Here is a 17,736-nt window from a genome sequence, read left to right on the forward strand (position 1 = left end):
AAATTACAAGAGAAACAGTAATTATATAAAAACTCCAATCCTTTTTGGATGGCATATATAGGTTAAAAACACCACCCGCAACCCCTCTCTTCCCGTCTCTTGAAATGGAAGCAAAAGCCGCGCAACCTGTCGTACAACGGGAGTTACCAATCATTCAGCCTCTTTCAAGGGTGTGTTTCAATTCAACTAAATTATTACTTTGAAAAATACCATGCCCTGACTGTGTAATCGTTTTAATTTATACGGATATGTGATTACTTGAGCAGTTTGCAGGCCATGGCCATAAAGACTCCGCCAACTCCATGCCAAATCCAAAACCAACTTCCTTAAAGCTAAATCCTCCTACTTATAATGGGCCATCAACTCAACTAGTACCTAAAACCAAACAACCAACCAACTACGATCCCTGAAAAGTAAACGAACATCAAAACCCGCCAACCAGAAAGATAACCACTTTTTACCTTAAACCTTTCCAAAAAAACCCCACTAGTAAGACCAATCCCAGGAGTAGAGGTGCGTCACCATTGGCAAGATCAACAATTCCAATCGAAACACGATCTTCTTCTGTTTCCCGAGGGCGGCTAGTTCATCAAAATTCTTGTTCCACTACTCCAAGGCAGTCGTGTTCTTGTGTCACAAGGGGCCGGAGAGTAGAAGAAGCAAAGAAGGAAGCCAAAGGACACAAATCTTAGGGAGTAAGATGGTGGAGAGAGTAATGAATGCACGAAAGTCAATCTCCATCGATGAAAGCCAAAGGGATGCCGCAAAACAAAAATTACGAGGCGAGACCACTGGTTTTGCCAGGACCAAGCATTTGCAAACGGTATATATCTGACATCATTTTCTAATATATATTCCATAGTTACGCCTGATGTTATTGGCATATATCATATATACAGGAGATTAAGCGCGATTCCACTCAACTTGGCAATTTTCACAGACGCAGAGGACAAGACCAGACTCGAGGGATGGGCAAGATTTAACCATCTTCATCGCTATGCTCTTTTAACTCCAAACGAAATAATGTATAAATGTGCGTGCGTGAGAGAGAGAGGCTGGATACATGCCCAAATCAACTTTTTTCAATCGAGTCCATTTTCCTTATAATCCTTCAATTCACAACAACCTCTTCTCCAATTCACGTTTCCATCATACATACACAGACTAATCTCAGATGTAAAGATAAAAATGTAAGAGCTAAAGAATGGTTATATATATATTTATATGGAAGGGAATGAACAAACATTACTCTTTCAATAACACACGTACGTTGTGTTACCGAGTTGAATGTTGAATACCAAGGAATTGTCTCCAGCCGATAACTGTAAAGACATTGAAAATACATGCACCGATATTACCTTTCATTACAAATAATAACCTAAGGTCAACATAATAAAAGAATAGCTTGACGGAAAAGAGGAAAACTAAAAGAATATATAGTTAAAATTAATAAAAATATAAAGAATTTTTATTAAAAAGAAGAAAGAAAATAAAGTGAATGGAATATTGTAAATATTTTTTCAATTAACCTTATAAGAAGGTTGGATCACATTAATTAGGTGTTTCAGACTTGATAATAAGGATAGATCGAAGAAGAAGAAGGCGAGACATCTATTTCCTTAAAATTTTAAATTATCATGTATTTTAGATATTTTATTTGTATTTTTATTGATAATATGTTTTCATCCCTAGAATTTAATAAGTTTACTCTATGACATAAAATTTTGTGTTCATTTCTACTTGATACAATAAAATCATTCTTAGTGCATGAGCCAAAACTAAAGAGATTTGGGAAGCAGTTAGGGACAAAAGAACCAAGGTACATTGGCATAAAATCATATGGTTTCCTTCCCACATTCCAAAAATCAGTATGATTGCTTGGATGGCCATCCTAGACAGACTTCCAACTCGGAAAAGACTGTCTCGGATGGGATTTGTTCTTGATCAAAGCTGCGTGTTATGTAATGAGACCATTGAAACAAGGGATCACCTTTTTGTTGAGTGCAGCTTTGCCACCTATGGAGTCTCATTCTCAATCTTACTCACCTAAGAGTAACTCATGACTTGGGGAGAATTGATTAATTGGGCTCAGACAATTGGAAAGGTAAATCACTCCTTTCAACTATACTGAAACTTGCTTGGACCTCGTCCATCTATCTGTTATGGGAGGAGAGGAATAGAATTTTTCGTCGAGAATCAAGAGATGCTTAACAAATTCTGTCTACAATCAAAGAGCTTGTCCGAATCCAACTTAGAGGCAAAAATATAAATAGATTTGATAATGTTAATTGTAATTTATGCTATAATTGGGGTATAGTTTAACCATTTTTTGCTGTAAGTATTGGTTTTACTCCCTTTTGGATTGTCGTTGCTACTTTGCTATTTGGATAATAAAAGTTAACTTATCCAAAAAATAAAAGTATTATTTATTTTGTTAGAAGTAAGCCTTCGTAATATTAAATTAAAGATTATTCTATTATGTTTTATAATAATTTCTGCCTAACTTTTTTTAATGTTAAGTCACACTTTTGTTAATGGATTGCGAGAGTTATGATTGAGAGATCAAAATATATTTAATTGATGTCGTGAGGGATCAAAATTATTTTTTTAACAGATGGCTAAAATCGAATAAACAAAAATAAAAAGGAACACCCATATAATTTATCCAATAAAATAAAAATGAGCATTTAAAAGATAAAGCAAAATAAATATTAAACCAAAATAATAAAATATACTAACAGAATTGTGTATATAAATATTAAAATGATAATTTAGAGTAGATAATGCGATCTGAGACTCAGACAGCCGCAGCCGCAGCAACTGGGTCACCAATTTCCGTTTCTTTCAATGGTTTCTTCAAATCTCTTTTCTTGGTTGAATTGAATGTATACGAACTCCAACTCACTTGAATCTCTTTTCCAGAATTGTGTGCTGCTGCCCGCTTCTTCATTAACAACAATTCTCTCTTCCAAGGTTTTTCTTAATTCTTCGTTTCGGCAACATCGCCATTTATGTCTTTAATCCCTTCCCCCCTTTTTATCTTGCGTGCTGCAATGCACCTGATTTCAAATTATTTTAACTCTTCTGTCTGAAAGACAATCCAAATATTAGAATTTAGGAATCTCGCATATACGTTTTTGAGTGTTTGGCTTGTAATTTCATGATGGATGCTGCGAATTTTAAGAATTTACATTTAGTATAAAACCCTACTTTGGTGTATACCTGTTTTGCACCTTCAGTGAAGTTTGTTTTGATCAAGATTCACTCTGAAAAGAAAATTTATGTACAACAAAAAGGGGAAAAGACGTCAATCGGATAACTGTTATTTTAAAGTAGAATTTCGGAGATTTCGAATGTGCATATGCTTATTCTTTAAATTCTTGCAGGAAAAAGGAACCGTAGAGCCAAGAAAGAAGCGAGATGAAGGAAACGCCATGGAAACTGCCAAGTTAGTCACCAGGGATAGTATCCGTATTCCCATTACTCACCGGAGTAGCATCCCTCCATTGGTTAGTGCCTTGAAAACTTCTGCTGACCAAAATGCTGCAAGTTTCATTTTCCAGGACATAACAGGGGTCGGGCTGCACCATCATCCTTAGTTCAACTCATTGGTTTGAAACCTTTCATTCATGATTTGCCTGAGCTTCCGGAACTTGACAACCTATTTTCTCCAGAGGGGCCAATTTAGAGGCACAAAAGCAAGCGGCTGAGCTGTTTGGATCATCTGAGACATGGTTTCTTGTTGGAGGTACCACCTGGATTCAAGCAGCAATATAGCAACGTGCCCCAGGAGAATATTTAATTCTACCTCGCAACTCTCATATATCCCTTTCTGCCATGGTATTATCCGGTGTCATACCCAAATATATTATCCCAGAGTATGATTGCCATTGGGATATTACTGGTGGTGTTACTTTATCACAGGTTAGTCTCCAAGTGTGTAGCAGCTAGCGTTCTACTTAATGCGGTTGAAATGGTTGAGAAAACTTAAGAGTAGATATTTTTACAGATAGAGAAAGCAATCCAGGAATTGCATATGGAAGGTCAAAAAGTAGCTGCAGTTTTCATCACCTCGCCACTTACCATGGTATATGTAGCAACTTGTCTGACATTTCAAAGCTATGCCATTCTTATGAAATCCCTGTGATTGTTGATGAGGCACATGGAGCGCACTTTGGATTTCATCCCAATCTACCCTCCTCAGCCCTCCAGCAAGGAGCTGATCTGGCTGTGCAATCTACTCATAAAGTCCTCTGCTCTCTCACACAGTCATCGATGTTACATATGTCTGGGAATATTGTACAGAAAGAATCTGTGATGCCTTCAAATCCTTCAAAGCTCTAGCCCTAGTTATCTGCTTTTGACATCTCTAGATGCAGCCAGAGCTCAACTAAGTGAAAACCCAGACAGCATTTTCAATAATGCATTAGAGTTGGCCTTTGAAACTAAAAACCTTATCGCAAATATTCCAGGAATTTCAATGCTTGGTGCACCCGGATTTTCTAATTCCCTGTCATTGATCCGTTGAGGCTTACATTTGGGTTCTGGCATCTTGGTTTATCTGGTTTTGAGGCGGATGAAACCTATATAGGGATCAAGGGGTGATCTCTGAACTTGTCGGTACTCAATCTATTACTTTTGCCATTAACCTTGGAACTTGTAGGGACCATATCCAGAGGCTTGCATCTGGAATAAGGAATATATCGGAAGCATCTTTGTCATTTCAAAAAATAAAAGGCAAGTAGACCATTGTGGTTCAGCACCATTTATTGATATTAGTATGTGTCTTAATCCAAGAGAAGCCTTCTTTGCAAGAAAAAGGAAAGTGACAATTGGAGAGTGTCTTGGAAAATTTGTGGGGAACTCATATGTCCATATCCGCCAGGTATACCTGTAATGATCCCATGTGAAACTATTACAAAGAAAGCTCTGGACTATCTGCTGCTTGTTAAAACAAAGGTGCAACTATTAGTGGAGCCTCTGATCCTTTGCTGTCTTCAATAGTCATCTGTGATATATGAATTATCATCTCAAATTCGCAGGCAAGTTGATGAATTTAGCATTTGAAGTAACTGTGCTAAACTAGATAGCTTAGAAATTTGGCAACTAGTGTTCTATGCGATAACCATTCAAAATTGCTTTAAATTGGTCGAAAAGTTACTTTCTCATACAGATGAAAAATATATATTTGCGATGGAATTAACCTTATTTTGTTTAGATTTAGATTTTAATTTCTTTAACATGTTTCTCTATCGTTATAGAATATCTATGTATCTTTTCTTTTTTAATATAATTTTTTTCAATTTAGTTCTTTAACTTTACATTTATTTAATTTATTTTATTGTTTTTTTTTGCAAATTCTTTTTTCCCATCAATTCTTTTGACTCTTTTATGCTCCAATCAATTTTATTCATAAATACATTCTTTAAAAATAATATATAAATATATTTTATAATTTGGATATATTTGATTTATTAATTAATAATACAATGTGAAAAAGAATATGAAGGAAAATGTATGTATGTATTATTTGTGGATAGAAAGTTGATAAATGGAATTAATTTGTATCATAATATTATAACTAATTAAATTAAATTCATATTGAAATTCAAACAATTTGATTTGAATAAATAAATAAATAAAATTCTAATCATAAAATATAACTTGTCAATTTGAGTAGTTTAATTTTTTTACTTGACTCGACTCGATACTTATCCTTGTTTGTCTTGAACTCTACTTTCTACAATATGGCATCTGAATAACGAAGTTGCTCAAATTCGTAGTGAAGTGTTGTATTGTTGTTGCAATCCAATATTATCTAGACTTCATTTTCCATAAACATTTGTATTTCAATTCAAATAGGAAAACTTAAAATAGACCCTGAAGAATGAAAGTATATTCAATTACTTTAAATAATTATTTCAATATTACATTAATAAATTATAATAAAAAAATTGTCAAATATATTATTTTTATTTTTTTGTTAAGAAAACATTTTAAATACAACTACGATCGAATAAATATAAAAAATTAAATGTAGGTATAGTATGAAGCTTAATTTTGAATAAAAAAATAAAGAATGGTGTATTATTTATCGTTATATTGAATTGGAAAAGACTAAAAGTTAAATAATATTTGATAAATTGAAGAATGAGATTTTAAAAAAGAGAAAATATGATTAATTAATTCAAATGAATGAATTAATAAGAGTATAGAAGAAGATGATAAAATTAAAAATCTAATGGAATTAAAAAAATAGGAAGTCTATAAATATAGAAAATTAATGATCCCAATTATAATAGAAATTGAGAACCCAAATTATAAATATAAAAATTAGGAGCCCAACGATTAACCGTTAATAAATTATAATTAATTATATAACTTTTAGAGAAAATAGAATTAGAAATAAAATCAATAGTTCCTCCCTGTATATTTTTTGAATTGAAGGTGGCATCAAATTGCGGGATTAATAACGAGCTGAACTACAATGAGGACCTGATTTATCTAGTAACAAACGAAAGAACATTCGGTTGTGTAGAATCAAGCATGGTAACTCGATGGTGATAAGAAGACATCTTCACTAAGCACAGTTACGCATGAAAGTAATAGGTTTTACTAAGAGAATAGAACTATGGTTCTTCTTTATTTTTTTGTTGTCATGTTTATTTAACTATGTGCTTGGGTTTAGGATTCTGGAAGTATGTTCATTAGCAAGTATGCACGTAAGATTTTGAATTGAGAAAAAAAATTGCCATAGCATTTTAAGTTTTCTTCAAATCCTTTAATTTATGTCCATGCTTATCATGTTTTCTTGGTATGCTGTGAATTTTTTGGGTACAACATGAATCAGGGGCACTGCTGGATGTTTTCCATTTGCATGATGTGCTTGCTAGAGTTTTCTCTGGCCAAGTTGTGCCGTACAATATCTACAGCTCGTTCTTTAGATGGTAAGTGCATTTGAATAGTCCCTGTTGCATTATTGAATGCTCTAGAGACTGGTTTCACAACTGTGTTTGAGTAGAGCGGCCTGACATTAAATCAGTTCAACTCTGTGCTCTATCAACTTCTGCTGGACCCCAGTGAAAGAGTCTGTTTTGAGGCAATTCTATGTATATTGGGGTAACGTGATAAGTCCAAAAGTATGCTCTTGGTCTTATTTTTCTTTCGTCTGTAATCATCATTCTTTTAGATGGCTATTGCTACTGGTTAAATGCATCATTTTCACAAGTTCTGGTCTTTCATTACATACTATAGGGAAGAAGAGCGTGCTGCAGGGTGTTACCATTAACCAGGAAGATTCTGAAGTTACCAGAAGCACCATCAATACCAAGACAAATCTCAAAAGACAAGGCGTCCCACAACCCCTCATAAATTGAATGAGAAGGTTTGTAAAGTTCCTTCCCCTTCGTCTATTCTATGGTTGAACCCAATATCATTATGGGGTTGGATCATTTGAAAGATGTTGCTATTTGAATCACAAATAGTCATATATTGAACCCAGTTGCATCCATATTTCATGGTTTTCACATTCCATTTTAATCAGGTTGGAGAGTCTTTTTCGTAGTTCTCTAGACCAGTACTCCATGCTGCTGCTAGAGTTGTCCAGGAGATGGGGAGAAGCAGAGCTGCAGCACATGCTTTAGGCTTGCAAGATCTTGACGAAGGAGCTTATGCAAACAAGTATAACACTGAGGATTCATTTGATTCAGATATGAATGACAGCTCTCATCCTGAAGGTAATGAATGCTATTTATTCATTAACTCCTTTGTTTTATTGGTTCATTTTTATCTTGGATATTATGTAATAATTAAGGTACGTAATATCAATTTTTGGTGTCTTGATTGTTTGCATCTGTAAATTGAATTTGCCTTTTTGATTTATAAAAACAATTGATTTTTGGTGTTCTTGATTGTTTGCATTGGTAAATTGATTTCCCTTTGGATTATAAAAACATCATTTTGTTTTGGTTGCATGTAGGTTTCTTTTAAAATTGGAGTTATACTAGAATTCTTTCTAGTTTTATTATTTGAATAGATCAAATATGCCTATTTGGTACCCTGAGATTGGTGGCTGAAATTGAATTTTGGTACCCTTATAATTTGACGAGCTCAAATCCGTGTAGTTTCCTTTTTCCTACTCATTCTCATACACACTAGTAGCTGTGATGATCCTGCATTGAAAAGTCTAGCATCACTACTATTTGAATATTTACCCACAGTGATCACTTGCTGGGAAGGTTCCTGTTGCAGTCCCACATTATGGATCGATCGTCGACTTACTGGACGATTGTGAGAAATGTATGTATTAGCAGAGCTTTTTCCTTAATTTCTACATCTTCATTGCCAATGACCTATGATGAACAAGTGGAACTCGTCAAAGGGATTCCTAGACCTTAGACTCATTAGAGAGGATACTAAATTTTATAAGAATTAATTTAATCTGGTATCTTCCTAAAACTCTGGCATCACTGGTATTTGAATATTTACCCACAGTGATCACTTGCTGCAGTCCCAAATTATGGATCGAACCTTAACTCTGCTCATATCCTATAAGATCATTGACTCGGCAAAACCTTGAAAAGAGCTTTCTTCAACCTACACACCATGAAGGAATGCATTCTTAGCATCGAACTGTTGTAGATCCCACTCAAAATTAGTCACCAAAGAAAATAATTCTTATTGTGGTTCACTTTTGCTGGGGAGCCTTATATTTTATAGAGGACGCCCATCTACATCCCATTGGTTTCTTCTCACTTGGTAGTTCAATTATTTCTCATGTCCCCTTCTTCTTAAGGGGTGCCATTTGTGCCTTCATAACTTCATCCCACCTCTTATTACCTAATGCCTTAGATTTTTTTGCATGGGTATAGTATGTAGATTGGTTAAGAAAATTTTATTTTGAGATAAGCTTTGGTAGGAGATGAAAAGGTGTAGCGGATGTTTAGTACATGTTCTTGTACCCTTCCTAAGGGCAATGGGTAAGTTTGCAATGTCTGAGTTCTTTTTGTTCGGTTCAACTTGCTTGTCGTTTGGCTTAGAGGTTGTTTCAGGTAAGTGATCTAGAGTAGGTGAATGCACTTGGAAAAAAAATTAGTAAGCAATAAGAACAATTTTTATTCCTCGATAATTGAATCAGGAATGCACTCAAGAAATAGACTCAGGAACATGTGTTAACTATAAACATGTAGATTTAGATTAATAACCACCTTCATGGGGAGATGTATTCTCATAAAAAAATGGTTGTGAAAACAGAGTTGGTAAAAAGGGTGATGATTCCCTTAGCAAATGACTTTCTTTGTCCGTTCTGCAAACTGACTGAAGAATTTGTCCAACACTTGTTTATATCGTGTATGGTAGCTTGGGAACTTTGGAACAAGTTTATACTATTTTGGGAGGTCTCTCCGGCACTTCCTCGATCTTCCAACCCATCTTGCTTCTTGGGCTATTTTGATGCGAAAATCAATCATATGGAAATTCATCTCGGGTGTGCTACTTTGGTCAATTTAAAAGTTTATAAACTCTATTGTTTTCGATAAACGGGAACTAGATAGGGTTTCTCTTTTCTTTATATTATTAGATTTAGATTGGCTAAGTGGTTTTTGGCCAAGTTCCCATCTTGGTGGACTCGCTGATTGGTGACTCCTCTCTAGCAGACAAGCTCCTGATTAAAGGGGTTGAGTGTAGGTCACTGCAGATATGGCTCCCTCTATTGGTGGATTTTTACAAACTGAATGTTTACGGTACAGTAAGGAATGATTGGTTGGCTGGGGTATTGGGGCATTTTAAGATACCATTATAGTGTCACTCTAGACTCCTTTTCAAAACACATCGACCCTGGTCCTCCCTGATGGTTGAATTGAAGGCGATTGGAAAAGGCATTAAGTTCTTCTTTTCCTCTATTTGGGCAGCTAAGGGTATATTGATAGTGGAAAGTGACGGTAAAATTGTAGTGGATGTTGAGTTAATCGATCGATGGAAGCGGCCAAGAGAGGGGTGAATTGACAATTAAAATTTTAGTGGAAGCTTTTTCAGAAAATTGAAAGTAATTGCACAACGATTTAGAGTGGTTCGACTTTCTCAATCAAAGTCTACGTCCACTACCTTAGCTATCCACACTAAGGATTTTCCAACAAATTCACTAATTTGTTCTTTCTTTTGAGGCCAAAGAGATAACCTTACAACTCCCTCAAGAATATATACCACAATTCTTGAGAACACTCTTTCTCAAAGAGAAGATTACAAATTTGCAAACTTACAAGGAAATCCTCACAAGGTAGAATGTTTGCACAATTCTAGAACAAAGAAAAGAACACTCAAAAATGAATAAAATTGAGTACAAGTAGTGTTCTTGAAAGCAAAATGAATATTGAATGAAAAATATGCTTGAAATGCTCAAACTTGAGGTTTGATGCTTTCTCTTTGATTCTCTCTTGATTCTAGTTGATTGTTGTTTCTTGTTTTTGATCAATGGCTTCTAAGCTTGTTTAAATACACATTCAAATGATTCTGAACGTTGGGGATGATTAGTGGATTCAATAGAGCCGTTTTAGTGTGAAATCAATTAATAAAACAGCTTGGAGCGTGGGGGGAATCGGTACCCCTCATGGGGAATCGGTTCCCTAAGTGTAAAATTCAAATATTTCGACCGTTAAACAGGGGGGAATCGGTACCCCCTTGGGGGGAATCGGTTCCCTCTAGACATTCTGGAATTTTTAGCTTTGAAATAGTTCGAAATGTTCTGTAAAATTGTTTTGAAATTATTTTAAGTTTAAAACTTAATTTTACACTTGAGTAAGGATTAAAAATGACATTTGAAAGATTTGGAATAATATTTTGATATTCGAATAATTATATCGAATATACTTAGAAAATCTTTTTGGAAAATCTTAAAATTTATTTATCTTAATTTGTTATATCGAAATATCAAAATGTTTTCAACAATCTCCCCCTTTTTGATATAACAAAACATTTTAGTAATTTTAAGATTTTGAAATCAAGTTTTGAAATTACTCCCCCTTACTCTAACACTTCTCCCCTTTAAACACTTTAACATTTTTCACCCTTTTTGTTAAATCAAAAAGACTTTTAAAAGAGATTTTAAACAAGGTTTTGAAATCATTTAGCCAATTGATGATAAATATATATAGTTTAAGCTACTAAGATCATAATCAAGAGAAACATTAGCCATTAGTTCCATAATCAATATTCATAAACATGCAATGGAAATTGGTCATATATATATAATGATTCAAAAATTGATAAACATTAAACTGAAACATAAAATTCAAATCAAGTATAGGTTCAAACATTCATAAACAACCAAAGTAAAAACAATCCAAAAACATTCAAAATATTTTAACAATAATGCAAATATCTAAGTTCAATCCAAACAAGCAAAGCAAAGATCAAAGTTCAAGCATCCGTAGGAAGATCGAGAGGAGGGAAATGAGCTCACATAGCTTTCATTTCATGAGTGAGTGCATTAATATGAGCGTTGGTTGCTTCATTGTTTGCACGCATCTCCCGGAGAATTTCCAATTGTTGAGCTTCCATAGTTGAGAAATGAGATTCTATGGAAGTGAAGCGAGAATCCAAGGATGCATAACGGAAATCAATGTCTCCATAAATGGTTGAAAATATGGAGGCACTTGATCTTCTTGCTGAGTTCTTCGTGCTGCTTCAGCTCATCGTCGCTTCGTCAATAGCTTGCATTAATTGTTCAAGCTCGGGATCGTCGTCAGCTTCTGGTGGAGCTTGTGAAGAACTAGCTCCCGGAGTATCCTCAGAGGATCGAACCCATTCAACGGTTTCTTTATTCTTTATCCATCCCGCTCTCGTTGAGGAAAGAAGATTAATTTGATTTTTGAGAGGAAAGACGACATCTAGACCAACTCTAAGCCCGGCTTTTGAAAATAGATTACTCAGAATGCAAACGTAAACTAGAGATGAACAGAGTTTCTTATTAGGAACAAGATTTACGGTTTCAACAATTTCAATAAAGATAATATAAGGTAGGTTTATTTTAATATTATTTTGGAAACAATGTAACCACCAAAGATCCAAGGCTCTAAGAGTGGAGTAACGACCTCTGGATGAAGAAAACGATCATGAAGATCTAAGACACTCACACTATCCCTTCTTTTATAACGAGAACCTAAAATATGTTTTTCATTAGATATACCATCATTATCTAATCCTAATTCATTGGCTATGTAAGCCAAGTCAATATGGAAGAATTGTCCTAGGAGATAGGAACGAACTCCTATGGTTTTGGTTTGAGCTCGGTTTTTAATACAAACGGCAATAGAATAGAAGATACAAACAAGTTGATGGTAAACTATAGGTTCAAGGTCAAAAATTAGCTGATTTCCACTCTTGTAAAAGAGGAAGATATCTAAAATTGATATATATCATAGCTTGAAGAGATGAGATACGTTCTTCTCTAATTTTGTAAGAGTCAAAATACTGATAATACCAAAAACCATGATTTCTAGGACCAGGTTGATTGAAGCACGAGTTTTGGATAGTCATATTAGGATCAACGGGATTAGGAATAGGAATTTCAGGAATAGGAGGAGGATTTGGAGGTGGATTTGGTTGTTGGTTTGAACGACTAGATGAAGACCTAGCACGTTTAGGATTTGACATGGTTTAAGAAAATCAGAATAGAATGAATAACCTGCAATTATAAAACACATGTATGCAATGTAATCATCCCAAAACTCATTAAGGTCCTCAATATTTCAAGTTCTCTAAACCAATCCTAATGGACAAAGTTTTGAAAAACTATTGAAAAATAAGATTTTGAAAGTCAATATACATATAATTTTTTTATAATAACAACATAATTAAATCAAAACAAAACAATTTGAAAGAATCATATTTTTTTTTAAAAATAGAAAATAAAAATAAATGAAACATTGTGAGATTTTGATGAAATTAGTTGTAAAATCTAGTTTCTAAATACTAAACAATCAATGCCCGATCACTATTTCAATCTAGAACTAATTAAAACTAGTCATATGTTCAAAATTTGATAAAATAGAAGTTTAGAAAAATACCTTGAAGATTTTCGGATTTTGTGAGAATGTGATGATTTTTGCACTAGTTTGATGATTTCAACAGGTTTAGGAGATGATATTTGAAGTAATTCCGATAAGAAACGTTGTTTTTTTTAATCAAAGTGATGATTTGGGGAGAGAGAAGAGGAGAACGGCGAAGAGGAGAAGAGAGGGTTTGAGAGTAAAGAAAAAGAGTTTTCTGGTGTTTAAAACCAGAACCCGTGGGGGGTATCGATTCCCCTAAAGGGGGAATCAGTTCCCCTTCAGAGGGGGAATCGGTTCCCCTAGGGGGTATTGATTCCCTCTGCACCAAAATGTTAAAAATCTGTTTTTTTTAAACACTCAAAATGCTAAATTAATTTTCTCTAGTGGTATTGGTAATTCATATATTGAAAATTAATCATGTTCAATCAACCAAATTTATCATTAAAAATTATTTGAACATAAAGTTAATTTTCACCAAGAATCATAAACTCCCCCTAACTAAAAACAATGAATGCAATCAAAAGTTACTATTGTATGTATTTTTCATTTATTCTTAAAAGTGCTAAAATTATTTTAAGCACTAAGTGAAGATAGGTTAGTTAAACCTAATTCTCTCCTAAGTGTCCAAAAATGTTCCTTGTCTAAAGGCTTTTTAAAGATATCCGCTAATTGATGCAAAGTATCAACAAATTCTAGAACTACATCTTCCTTAGTGACATGGTCTCTAATGAAGTGATGTCTTATTCAATGTGCTTAGTTCTAGAGTGTTGGATGGATTTTTAGTGAGACAAATAGCACTAGTATTGTCACACTTGATAGGAATGGTACTTACTTCAATTCCATAATCAAAAAGTTATTATTTTATCCATAAAACTTGTGCACAATAACTACCAGCTTGTTGAAAACATTTTGATATTTCGATATATCAAATTAAGTTAAATGAATTTTAAGATTTTCCAAATGATTTTCTAAGTATATTCGATAGAATTATTCGAATATCAAAACATTACTCCAAATCTTTCAAAGATCATTTTTAATCCTTACTCGAGTGTAAATTTAAGTTTTAATCTTAAAATAATTTCAAAATAATTTTACAAAGTATTTTGAACCATTTCAAAGCCAAAAATTCCAGATTGCTCAGAGGGAACCGATTCCCCCCCAAGGGGGTACCGATTTCCCCCTTGTATAACGGTCGAAATATTTGAATTTACACTTAGGGAACCGATTCCCCATAGGGGGTACCGATTCCCCCCACGCTCCAAACTATTTTATTAATTGTTTCACACTAAACGGCTATATTATTTTCTCTAATCATCCCCAACGTTCAGAAGTGATTCAAGTATTTAAGCAAGCTTATATTCCAGATGCTCAGAGGGAACCGATTCCCCCCCAAGGGGGTACCGATTTCCCCCTTGTATAACGGTCGAAATATTTGAATTTTACACTTAGGGAACCGATTCCCCATAGGGGGTACCGATTCCCCCCACGCTCCAAACTATTTTATTAATTGTTTTCACACTAAAACGGCTATATTATTTTCTCTAATCATCCCCAACGTTCAGAAGTGATTCAAGGTGTATTTAAGCAAGCTTATAAGCCATTGATCAATAACAAGAAACATCAAGCAATTAGAATCAAGAGAGAATCAAAGAGAAAGAATCAACCTCAAGTTGAGCATTTCAAGCCTATTTTTCATTCAATATTCATTTTGCTTTCAAGAACACTACTTGTGCTCAATTGATTTATTCTGAGTGTTCTTTCTTTGTTCTAGAATTGTGCAAACATATTTTCCTGTGAGGTTTTTCTTGTAAGTTTGCAAATTTGTATTTCTCTTTGGAAAAAAGAGTGTTCAAGAATTGGGGTATTCTTTAGGGAGTTGTAAGGTTATCTCTTTGGCCTCAAAAGAAAGAACAAATTAGTGAATTTGTTGGAAAATCCTTATGTGGATAGCTAAGGTAGTGGACGTAGACTCTTGCCGATTCAGTCAATCGATTAACTCAACAATTGGCATCAGAGCCTAACTCATTTGAAGGTTTAATCGCCTCTTGAGTCGATTCAGGAGAGTTATCGATAATCAAAGTCATCAATGGCCTCCGCTTCAAACTTCGACTCCGGTCTCGATTCGATGCCCGTCAACAAGCCTCATTTCTTCAATGGAGCTAACTATGCCTATTGGAAATTAATGATGTACTTCATTCAAGCAAGTGACATGGAGCATGGAATGCCGTAGAGAAGGATACATTAAACCTCTTACTCATCCAAGGTTGTGGAGTGAAGGAGAGACAAGAATGTTCCAGCTCAACTCCAAGCCATCCATATCTTTTTTTGTGCTCTTGGACCAGTGAATAGGGAAAGTTTTCAATCGTGTACAACCGCCAAAGAATATGGGACAAACTTCAAGTCACTCATGAAGGTACCATGAGGTAAAGAAATCTAAAATTATTATTCTAACGCATAGCTATGAAAATTTCAGGATGAAACTAAATGAAGATATCAAAGCTATGACGGATAGATTTTCAACGATTGTCAATGGTCTCAATCATATGGAGAGATCATTTCAAATGAAAAGCTTGTGAGGAAGTTAGTCTACTCCCTCCCAAAATCGTGGTAATCAAAGAAGACAGCAATCATCGAGTCTAAGGACTTAACGTCCTTAACTCTTGAAGAGCTAATTGGGTCACTCCTCACTCATGAAATGATGCTCGAGATGAGTGGACTTCGACAAGATTGACGAGACACCAAAGGAGGGAGAAGAAGAAAAACATTGGAGTTGCTCTCAAATCCACAAAAGATGAGAGTGATTCGAATGACAATGATGATGACGAGAAATGGCATTGTTTGCCAAACGGTACAGAAAAATAATGAGACCTTGAGGGAGAAATTCAAACGAAATGAAGGCCTCAAAATGAACCGAAAGAGAAGGACCCAATCATTTGCTATGAATGCAAAAAGCCAGGGCATGTCAAATATGATTGCCACAATTGAAGAAAAATGGTCAACAAGAATAAGCATGGCTCATGTGGCTACATGAGCGATGAAGAAAGTTCCGATAAAGAGGAACAGAAGTAGCTAACTTGTGCTTGATGATATTCGGGGAAGATTCTAAGGTAACCTCTAACTCATCCGATTTTGATGATTTATCCTATGATGAGTTATTAGGAATATAATGGGTTGGCTTCGGATTAAGAGAAATATTTTTAAATATAAAAATGATGTTTCAAAATTGAAAAATGAAAACAAACTCATATCCAAAACCAACAATGATCTTGAAAGTAAAATCAAAGATTTGCAAATCGAACTAGAAGTTTGAAAAGAAATTTTAGATTTGCAAAATTTACTTTCAAAGATCAATGATGATCATCAAAAGAAATTGATGATCTTAAAACTTCTTTTGATAAAGTTGGAACAAAACCTTTTGAAATATGTGGAAATTCAAAATCCAACTTTGTTAGAAAAAAATTTAGAAACTACAATCATAGAGGTCCCCAAAGAAACTCTAATGGAAAAATCGTTAGAAGTATGTGGTTCCTAAAGAACTCATTACTACTAAAGATAAAAATATCCTACACAAATTGATACCTAAGGGACTAGGATTTGGAAACTAATGAATATGGACCCAAAGAATTGGGTACCAAAATCAAAAATTAATCTATGTTTGTAGGAAAGGAGCATTGCTACAAGGCACGGGAAACAAATTCAAATTCATGGTACCTTGATAGTGGATGCTCAAGACACATGACCGGAGACAAAAGTCGGTTCATTGAGCTTAACGCAAAAAATGGAGGAGAAGTGACTTTTGGAGACAATTCAAAAGGTCACATTGAAGGTATTGATACAATAGGTAATACCTCTTCCATACAAATTAAAAATGTTTTATATGTGAATGGATTAAAGCATAATCTATTGAGTATTACTCAAATATGCGATAAAGGATTCAATGTCTTATTTGAAATTAATGGTTGTAAAGTCATTAACATTGCATCTAATCGGATTATGCTTGTTGGTCATAGAATAGGAAACATATACATGGTGTATATAGATTCTTTTGATATGACTAATTTATGCCTAGTTGCTAAGGATGAGCATGATAGTTGGTTATGGCATAGGAGACTAGGACATGCTAGTATGAGTGTTTTACAACGGTTAGTTCAAGGAGAATTGGTTCGAGGGTTGCCTAAACTAAAATTTGATAATGATAAAATCTGTGATGCTTGTTCTAAAGGAAAACAAAAGCGAGTTTCTTTTAAATCCATTAATGATGTATCAACTAGTAGAGTTTTACAATTGATCCATTTATATCTTTTTGGGCCAACTAGAACTACTAGCTTGGGTGGAAAATAATATGCATCTGTCTTTGTAGATGACTATTCTAGATATGCTTGGGTTCTATTCTTAAGTACAAAAGATGAAGCATTAGAACATTTCATCACATTTTCAAAAATTATCCAAAATGAAAAGATTACTCTATAACTAGTGTTAGGAGTGATCATGGAACTGAATTTGAAAATCTTGGATTTACTGAATTTTGTAACTCTAACGGTATTAGCCATAATTTTTCAGCACCTAGAACCCCTCAACAAAATTGAGTTGTTGAGAGGAAAAATTGAACTTTAGAAGAAATGGCTAGAACCATGCTTTGTGAAAATAATTTGCCAAAATATTTTTAGGCGGAAGCCACAAATACCGCTTG

General features: G+C 34.3%; 1 pseudogene; it reads left to right on the plus strand.

The window, feature by feature from the left end:
* Positions 1 to 2,796: 2,796 nt before the first annotated feature.
* LOC120219084 lies at positions 2,797 to 5,143 on the plus strand (annotated as a pseudogene).
* Positions 5,144 to 17,736: the final 12,593 nt, after the last annotated feature.

The sequence above is a fragment of the Hibiscus syriacus genome, unplaced genomic scaffold (assembly GCF_006381635.1).
Source record: "Hibiscus syriacus cultivar Baekdansim isolate YM2019G1 unplaced genomic scaffold, ASM638163v2 tig00110204_pilon, whole genome shotgun sequence".
Taxonomy (NCBI): domain Eukaryota; kingdom Viridiplantae; phylum Streptophyta; class Magnoliopsida; order Malvales; family Malvaceae; genus Hibiscus; species Hibiscus syriacus.